The sequence below is a fragment of the Ursus maritimus genome, assembly GCF_017311325.1.
Source record: "Ursus maritimus isolate PB19 chromosome X unlocalized genomic scaffold, ASM1731132v1 scaffold_X1, whole genome shotgun sequence".
Classification (NCBI taxonomy): Eukaryota; Metazoa; Chordata; class Mammalia; order Carnivora; family Ursidae; genus Ursus; species Ursus maritimus.
Genome location: NW_024423319.1, coordinates 92,663,573 through 92,674,458, shown reverse-complemented (window position 1 = coordinate 92,674,458; position 10,886 = coordinate 92,663,573).

Below are 10,886 nucleotides of genomic sequence, written 5' to 3'. Positions count from 1 at the left end.
GGCAGTACAACAAAGTTCCTGGAGTGACATGTAAAAGGTAAATAGTAAGATTCTAGTCTCATTCCATCTTGGGTCTCCAAATCTGTACCATGCCTAGACTGACTTACGGCTTGGATGATCACAATGACTGACAGCAACAGCCATAAATTACGCTGGGAAATTATGCAATAAATACAGATGAGTTCCAAAAAGGCACTTGAAAATGTGAGTGTTGTTAGGCTTCCATCTAGTGGCCACCAAGAGCTATTGTTCAAGACAGATGATGAATAAATCATGTTAAAGACAAATAAATGAATAAATAAATAAGTGAATATCTAGAACAGGGAAGATTTTAAAGATGGCAGCAGAATAGGAGGACCCTAGGCTCATGTTGTCCCATGAACACAACTAGAAAAATATCAAATCATCCTAAATACCCCAGAAATTGACCTGAAAACTGACAGAACAAACTCTACAACTAAAGAGAGAGAAGAAGCCACTTTGGAGAAGGTAGGAAGTGCGGAGATGTGGTTTAGGGGAGAAACAGATCACAGATGTTGTGGAGGTGAGGGAGCTGCGGTTGCAGAGAAGGGAGATGGAGAGGGAGAGAGAGGTAGAGGAGCACACAGGGGAATGCACAAGGAGAATATTTCCCTAAAGCCATTGGCTTGGAAAATGAGAGGGGCTGAATTTTGTGAGTTCTTACAACTAGCAGGGCTTAAAGCCTGGAGTTTTAAAGGTCAATGGGCTTGGCTGGGATAGAACCTACAGGGCACTGTGCTGCTCCTGGAGAGAAGGCAGGCAAACAACTGGGGGGCAGACAGCGTGGAAACAGTGATCTGAAGATGACTTGGGCCACACAGTGTGGGAGATCATTTAAGCTTCTCTGAGTGCGTCCCTGACAGGCAGCATTCATGGAGATGACTCTCTGGGAACAAAGTAGCTCGCTGGTGCTATTTCCCTCCCACCCCTCAGCATAAACACAGAGCCACCTGGGGGAAGCAGCACAGTACCCAAGGGCTGCCTAACTCGCTTACACCAAGACCCACCCCACAGTGTTCCAGCAGGACTGCCCTTCTCAGTCAAGCTTGCATCAGTCTCAGTATAGTGGGCCCCTCACCCAGAAGATCAGAACAAGTCCCTGCCCACACCATGTCTCTAAAGCCTGGAGTTTTAAAGTTCATGGGATAAAGCCAGGAGGGCACTGCACTGCTCCTGGAGAGAAGGTAGGCAAACAACCCAGAGGCAGACAGTGTGGAAACAGTGATCTGAAAAATGCCTGGGACACACAGAAGGGAGATTATTCACTTTTCTCAGAGCATGACCCTGAGAGGGAGCATTCATGGAGATAACTCTCCAGGAACAAAGGAGTTGGCTGGCACCATTTCTTTCCCCCACCCTTCAGCCTAAATACAGAGCCACCTGTGGGAAGCAGTGCAACACTGATGCTGCGTGCCTAACTTGCTTACATCCAGCTCTATGCCTCTGTGCTCTGGTGGGACTGCCCTTCTGAGTCAAGCTTGCCTCAGGCCCATGCAGCACGCCATTCCCCTGGAGGAGAGAGTTCTGCAGAGCCTCAGTTCTGGTGGAATTGGGGTTAGGTCTCATTTCACAACCACACCAAAGCACACCTAGTTAAAACTCACCACATTCAGGCCAGGGATCAAACACTGCCCACAGCAGGCAAGGAGAACCTCTGCAGATGACTAGCCTAAAGGACAGAGCAGCAAAAACACAACAGCAGAGCACATGCAGCACACGCTGGAGAAACTCCCTGAAGCACCAGGCCCTGTGCACTACAGAGCCTCTTCTTCAAAAAGCCATTATTTTCAGGAGCAGGAGACATAACTGGCTAAATAAATAGAAGACATCAATGAGACCCTTACTACAGAGATAAAAGAGTTAAAAAAGAATCAATGAGAGACAAAGAATGCAACAAATGAGATTGGAAACAGTTTGATGCAATAAAAAGCAGGCCGGATGAAGCAGAGGAAAGTATTAGTGATCCAGAAGACAAAATAATGGAAAAAAATGAAGTTGAACAAAAGAGAGAAAGAAGAATTATGCAACGCAAGAAAGACTTGGGAACTCAGTGACTCCATCAAATGCAATAACATTCATATTGTAGGAGTCCCAGAAGAAAAAGAGAGAGAAAAGGGGGCAGAAAATTTATTTCAAGAAATAATAGTAGAACACTTCCCTAATCTGGGGAAGGAAGCAGACATTTAGGAGGCACAGAGAACTCTCATCAAAATCGATAAAACCAGGCCAACACCAAGACTTATTGTAATTAAATTTGCAAAATATAAGTGATAAAGAAAAAATCCTAAAAGCAGGAAGACAAAAGAAGACAGTAACATACAAGGGAAAATCCATAAGGCAGCTGGACATTGCTCAACAGAAACTTGACAAGCCAGAAGAGAGTGGCATGATATATTCCAAGTGCTGAATGGGAAAAATCTACAGCCAAAAAATACTCTATCCAGCAATGCTATCATTCAGAATAGAAGGAGAGATAAATATTTTCCCAGACAAACAAAAGTGAAAGAAGTTTGTGACCACTAAACCAGCCCTGCAAGAAATACTAAAGGGAACTCTTTGAGTGCAAAGGAGATACCAAAAGTGACAGAGATGAGAAAGAATCAGAGAACATCTCCAGACACAATAACAAAACAAGTAATAAAATGGCACTAAATACATATCAATAATTACTTCAAATGTAAATGGACTAAACACTCAAAAGATGTAGGGTGTCAGAATGGATAAAAAAAAGAAGACAAGACTCCTATATGCTGCTACAAGGGACTCATTTTAGACCTAATGACACATGCAGATTGAAAGTGAGGTGGTGGAGAAACATTTATCACACAAATGGAGGTCAAAAGAAAGTCAAAGTAGCAATATTTACAATGGAAAAACCAGACTTTAAAACAAAGACTGTAAAAAGAGACAAAGAAGAGCATTATAAATCATAAAGGGGACAATCCAACAAGAAGATATAACAATTGTAAGTAGTTATGGAGCCAAAATGGGAGCACCCAAATATATAAAATAATTAATAACAAACATAAAGGAACTAATTGATAATAACACAATAATAGTAGAGGACTTTAACACCCCACTTACATCAATGGATAGATCATCAAAACAGAAAATCAACAAGGAAACAAGACTTTGAATGACACACTGGACCAGATGGACTTGACAGATATATTCACAACAGTCCATCCTAAAACAACAGACTACACATTCTTTTCAAGTGCACATGGGACATTTTCCAGAATAGATCACATATTAGGTCACAAAACAGGCCTCAATAAATACAAAAAGACTGAAATCATATCATGCACCTTTTTTGACCACAACACTATGAAACTAGAAGTCAACCACAAGAAAAAAATTTGGAAAGACCACAGATACATGGAAGTTAAACAACATGCTACCAAACAATGAATGGGTCAAACAGGAGATTAAAGAATAAATTTTAAAAAGACATGGAAACAAATGAAAATGAAAACACAACAGTCCAGACCCTTTGGGATGCAGCAAAAGTGGTCCTAAGAAGGAAGTATATAGCAATACAGGCCTACCTCAAGAAGCAAGAAAAATCTCAAAAATACAACCTAACCTTACACCTAAAGGAGCTAGAAAAAGAACAACAAACAAAGCCTAAAGCAAGCAAAAGAAGGGAAATAATAAAGATTAGAGCAGAAATAAATGATATAGAAACTGAAAAAACAATAGAACAGATCAATGAAACCAGGAGCTGGTTAGTTAAAAAGATCAACACAGTTGATAAAACTCTAGCTAGACTTATCTAAAAGAAATGAGAAAGGACCCAAATAAATAAAATCTCAAATGAGAGAGGAGAAATAACAACCAACATCACAGAAATACAAACAATTATAGAGAATATTATTAAAAAGTATATGCCAACAAATTGGACAGACTGGAAGAAATGGACTCTTAGAACATATAAACTACCAAAACTGAAACAGGAAGAAATAGAAAACCTGGACAGACCAATAATCACCACAGAAATTGAATCAGTAATCAAAAAACTCCCAAGAAACAAAAGTCCAGTGCCAGATGGATTCACAGGTGAATTCTACCAAATATTTAAAGAGTGAATACTTACATTTCTCAAGCTATTCCAAAAAATAGAAAAGGAAGGAAAACTTCCAAATTCATTCTATAAGACCAGCATTACCCTAATACCTCAACCAGATAAAGACATCACAAAAAAAGAGAACTACAGGCCAATATCCCTGATGAACATGGATACAAAAATTCTCAATAAAATACTAGCAAACTGAATCCAACAGTACATTAAAAGAATCATTCACCATGACCAAGTGAGATTTATTCCTGGACTGCAGGGGTGGTTCAGTATTTGCAAATCAATCAATGAGATAGACCACGTTAATAAAAGAAAGGATGAGAACCATATAATCCTTTCAATAGATGCAGAAAAAGCATTGACAAAGTATAATATCCATTCATGATAAAATCCCTCAACAAAGTGGGTTTAGAGGGAACATACCTCAGCATAATAAAGGCTATATATGAAAACCCACAGCTAATATCATCCTCAATGGGGAAGAATAGAGCTTTTCCCCTAAGGTAAGGCGCAAGACAGGATATCCACTCTTACCACTGTTATTTACCAAAGTACTGGAAGTCCTGGCATCAGTAACAAGGAAGGAAGGAAGGAAGGAAGGAAGGAAGGAAGGAAGGGAGGAAGGAAGGAAGAAAATGCATCCAAATCAGCAAGGAAGGAGTTAAACTCTTACTACATGCAGACGACATGATTCTCTTTATAGAAACCCAAAAGACTCCACCAAGAAACTGCTAGAACTGATAAATGAATTCAATAAAGTCGCAGGATACAAAATCAATGTAGAGAAATCTGTTGCATTTCTATATGCCAATAAAGAAACAGCAGAATGAGAAATTGAAGAATCAATTCCATTTACAATTGCACCTGAAACAATAAGATACCTAGGAAGAAACCTAACTGAAGTGGTAAAAGGCCTGTACTCTGAAAACTATAAAACACTGATGAAAGAAATTGAAGATGACACAAAGAAATGGAAAATCATTCCATTCTCATAGATTGGAAGAACAAATACTGTTAAAATGTCTATGCTACCCAAAGCAATCTACACATTTCATGCAATCCCTATCAAAATACCAACAGCATGTTTCACAGGGCTGGAACAATCCTAAAATTTGTATGGAACCAGAAAAGACCCTGAATTGCCCAAGTAACATTGAAAAAGAAAAGCAAAGCTGGAAGCATCACAATTTCGGACTTCAAGTTATTTTACAAAGTGGCAGTGATCAAAACAGCATTGTACCGGCACAAAAATAAACACATAGATCAATGGAAAAGAATAGCAAACCCAGAAATGAACTCACAACTATATGGTCAATTAATCTTTGACAAAGCAGGAAAGTATATCCAATAGGAAAAAGATTGTCTCTTCAACAAATGGTGTCAGGAAAACTGGACAGTTACATGCAAAAGAATGAAATTGGACCACTTTCTTACACCAAACACAGAAATAAACTCAAAATGGATGAAAGACCTAAATGTGAGCCAGGAAACTATCAAAATCCTAGAGGAGACACAGGCAGTAACCTCTTTGACATTGGCTATAGCCACTTCTTTCTAGATACATCTCCTGAGGCAAGGGAAACAAAAGCAAAAACAAACTACTGTGACATTATCAAAATAAAAACTCCTGCACAGCAAAGGGAACAATCAACAAAACTAAAAGGCAACCTATGGAATGCGAGAAGATATTTGCAAATGACATATATAATAAAGGGTTAGTATCCAAAATCTATAAAGAATTTATCAAACTCAACACCCAAAAAATGAATAATCCAGTTTAAAAAATGGGCAGAAGACATGAATAGACATTTTTCCGAAAAAGACATACAGATGTCCAACAGACACATGAAAAGATACTCAACATCCCTGATCATCAGGGAAATGCAAATCAAGACTACAATGAGATATCACCACACACCTGTCAGAATGGCTAAAATCAAAAACACAAGAAACAACAGGTATTGGCGAGGATATAGAGAAAGGGGAACTCGTGCACTGTTGGTAAGAATGCAAACTGGTGCAGCCACCCTAGAAAAGAAGTATGGAGGTTCCTCGAATAGTTCAAAATAGAACTACCTTCTGATCTAGCAATCTCACTAATAGGTATTTACCCAAAGAATACAAAAATATTAATTTAAAGGGATACAGGTACCCCAATGTTTATGGCAGCATTATCTACAATAGTCAAATTATGAAAATACCCCAAGTGTCCATCAACTGATGAATGGATAAAGAAGAGGTGGTATATACATACAGTGGAATATTACCCAGCCATAGAAAGAATGAAATCTTGCCATTTGCAACAACATGGAACTAGAGAGTATTATCTCAGCTAAGTGAGATAAGTCAGTCAGAGAAAGACAAATACTATGTGATTTCACTCGTTGTGGAATTTAAGAAACAAAACACAAGAATGAAGAAAAAAAGAGACATTCCAAAAAACAGACTCTTAATTATGGAGAACAAACTGGTGGTTACCAGAGGGGAGGTGGGTGGGGGGATGGGGGAAATAGGTGATGGGGATTAAGGAGTGCACTTGTCGTGATGAGCACCGGGTAATGTACAGTAGTGTTGAATCACTATATTGTACACCTGAAACTAATATTACACTGTATATTAACTATACTGGAATTTAAATAAAAACTTAAAAAAATAACATCTAGAACAGCTGTGGCCTGAAAGTCCAATTCAATCTATTTTAAAGCCGGAGTATTTATAGGCCAGAAATTTGTTTCTTAAGAGTTTCTTTCCTTTATAGTATACCTAGAACAGAGCATCACATACAGAAATTAAAGAGTATTTGTTGGTGGATTTCATTTAAGCAAGTTCCCTTTCCCTTAAGGAGCAAAAAGTCCCACGTGTGAATACTTTCTTTATCTTTTTTAGTCTTTGTTGGTAGATTTGCTTCCTTCAATATTGCCCAATCATGAAAGTAATAACTTTTCATGACCAATGACCTGTATAGTCATTACTCTGAATTTCATCTCCATCATACAGCCTACATTTTGGCTGACACACAGCTCTTCTTTTTTTAAATAACAGCCTTATTATAATTATATATCACATAATTTTTAAATGTGTACAAGTCAATGTTTTTAGTATATTCACAGAATAGTGCAACCATGATGACTACAGAATTTCAAAACATTTTAATATCTTCAAAAGAAGCCATGTACGCATTCATACCCATTTGAAGTCACTCCCCATTCCCCTTCCCTCTAGCAACTTGCAAATACTAATCTACTTTATGTCTCTATGGATTTGTCTATTCTGAGCATTTCATATAAGTGGAGTCATACTATACGTAGCCTCTTGTAACAGGCTTCTTTCATTTCAGCGTCGTTTCAGAATAATTTTTTCAAGATTCATCCTTACTGATGCATATATAAGTACTTTATTCAATTTTTTTTTTGTTGAGTAACATTCCATAGTATGGATATACCACATTTTGTTTATCTATTCATCAGTTCATGGGTATTTGGGCTTTCACTTTTGGGTTTTTATGAATAATACTAGTAGAACATTTGTGTACAAAATTTTGGGGGTCATATATTTTCAAGTCTCTTTGGATATAAACCTAGGAGTGGAATTGCTGAGCCATATGGTAACATCTACTTAACATTTTGAGGGACCGCCAGACTGTTCTCCAAGTTTCACATAATTTTACAAGCCCACTGACAAGGTATGAGAGTTCCAATTTCTCCACATCCTCATCAACACTTGTTGTTATCTTTTTTATTTTTGCTATCTTATTATGGGTGAAGAGGTTTCTCATTGTGGTTTTGATTGCCTTTCCTGGTGGCTACTGATGTTAAGCATCATTTAATGTGATTATGGGCCATTGGCATGTCTTCTTTGGATACAAGTCTATATAAATCCTTTGCTCATTTTTATTGGGTTATTTGATTTCTATTGTTCAGTTGGGAGTTCCTTATACCTTGTGGATACAAGTTCTTTATAAGTTACGTATTTTGCAAATATTTTCTCCCATTCAGTGCATTGTCTTTTCTCTTCCTTTTCTTTTGAATTACAGAAGTTTTTAATTTTGTTCTAGGCCTATCTTTTCTTTAGCTTCTTATGCTTTTGGTGTCATATGTAAGAAACCAGTGTCTAGTCCAAGGTTATAAAGATTTACTCTTATTTTTTTCTAAAAGTTTTACAGCTCTACCTCTTTTTTTTTTTTTTAAAGATTTTATTTATTTGACAGAGAGAGAGGCAGCCAGTGAGAGAGGGAACACAAGCAGGGGGAGTGGGAGAGGAAGAAGCAGGCTCCCAGCAGAGGAGCCTGATGTGGGGCTCGATCCCAGAACGCCGGGATCACGCCCTGAGCCGAAGGCAGACGCTTAACGACTGCGCCACCCAGGCGCCCCTACAGCTCTACCTCTTACATTTAAGTCTATAATTCATTTATGAGTTAATTTTTTTTGTATGTGGTATGAGATAGGTGTCTAAGTCTATTCTTTTGAATGTGGTGATCCAGTTATCCCAGTACCATTTTTTGAAAAGACAGTTCCTTATCCACTGAATAGTCTTGGCAATCTTGTCAAAAATCAATTGGCCATAGATGTATAGTTTTATTTCTGGATCTTCAATTCTATTCCATTGATCTATATTTCTATCCTTATACTGATACCACATAGTCTTTACTAATGTAGCCTCATAGTAAGTTTTGAAATCAGGAAGTATAAGTCCTCCAACTTTGTCCTTTTTCATTGCTATATAAATTTTAGGTTCATCTTATCAATTTTTGCAAAAAAAATTAACAATGACAAACCAAACAAACTGGGAGTTTTTAGAGATGTGTTGAATCTGTAGATTGCTTCGAGGATTGCCATCTGATTCTGGGTGGTGAATATTGAATGAAGGAATGCAGAAAGTAAATAAATATTTCTTAATGAGTGAGCCCCAGGGAGTACAGATACTGTGTACACTATACAGATATGACTGTGGATATGTTGGTGTTTGACATATGTGAATTATTTGGAATATAAAAGCATGGAGTCATGCTGAGGCTGTATTTTTAAGAATTTATATGAGGGGCACCTGGGTGGCTTAGTTGGTTAAGCATCTGACTCTTGATTTCGGCTCAGGTCCGTGATCTCAGGGTCCTGGGTTCGAGCCCTGAGTTGGGCTCCTTGCTCAGCAGGGAGTCTGCCTAAGAGTCTCTCCCTCTGTTCCTCATCCCCCTTCAAATAAATAATCTAAAAAAAAGAATTTATATGAGATAGGGTTAACTGAGAATAAATTGATAAATTAAAAATGTGGCAGGGTTAATTTTGACTATAGAACAAATAACACTGATGATGGCAGATGAATTGCCATCTTAACAGTATTGTCTTCTGATCCATGAACATGGAATGTCTTTACATTTATTTAGGTCTTGTTCAGTTTATTTCAATGATTTTTTGTAGTTTTCTTTGTATGGTCTTGTACTTCTTTCATTAATGTATTCCTTAGTATTTTATTCTTTCTGATGCTATAGTGAATGGAATTGTTTTAATTTTCAGATTGTTCATTACTGGTGTTTAAAAACACAACCGATTTTTGTGTATTGATTTTGTATCCTAAAACCTTGCTGAACTTGTTTATTAATTTCTATATTTTTTTGCAGAATCCTTAGGGATTTCTATATATCATCTGCAAATAAAAATAGTTTTATTTCTTTCTTTCCCATTTGAATGCCTTTTATTTCTTTTGCTCATCTAATTTACCTGGTTAAAATCTCCAGTACAATGTTGAATAGATGTGGTGAGATCAGATATCTTTGTCTTGTTCCTAACATTAGAGGAAAATTTTCATTTTCACCTTTAAGTATGATGTTAGTTGTAGGTTTTTGTATACGTCTTTTTCAGGATTAGGAGGTTTCCTTTTATTCTTAGTTTGTTGTTAGTTTTTATCATAAAAAGATGGCAGATCATGTCAAATTCTTTCCCCACATTTATTGAGATGTTGTTTTTGTCCTTTGTTCTATTAACACAGTGTATTGCATTGATCGATTTTTATATACGGAAACAGTCCTTCACTGCTTAAATAAATACCACTTGGTTGTGGTGTATAATCATTTTTAAATGTTGCTGAATTCAGTTTGCTAATATTTTGTTCATAATTTTTATAGTTCTGTTCAATAGCATTATTTGTTTTCTTGTGATGGCTTTGTCTGGTTTTGATATTGTGCCATTTTATTTTTTATTATTTTTTGGATACTGTGCCACTTTAAATCTTCCCCTTTCCTAGGTTGTTCTGTTGCTAAATAAATATGATTTTTCATTTTTCCTTACATCATTCCACTTTCTGGATCTCTAGTTACTCACTGAAGGAAAGAGAAAGAGAATGAAACTAAGAAAAAGGAGAGAAAGTGAAATTAAAGCAAAGAAAAGCAAAAATACTCTCAGCTACAATGGGCATGTATGAGTGATCTCTAAGTAATTTTGACTTGTTAACTAAATTCTGTGGCCTTGTCATAGGTTTTTTTTTTTTTAAAGATTTTATTTATTTATGTGACAGAGAGACAGGCAGCGAGAGAGGGAACACAGCAGGGGAGTGGGAGAGGAAGAAGCAGGCTCCCAGTGGAGGAGCCCGATGTGGGACTCGATCCCGGAATGCTGGGATCACGCCCTGAGCTGAAGGCAGATGCTTAACGACTGCGCTACCCAGGCGCCCCTTGTCATAGGTTTTAAGACAGTTGACTAGAACTCTCTAGAGCTTTCTGGACGCCATTTTATCAAAAGAGAACAAGGTGACTCTGGCCTAGACACACACACACACACACACACACACACACACACAC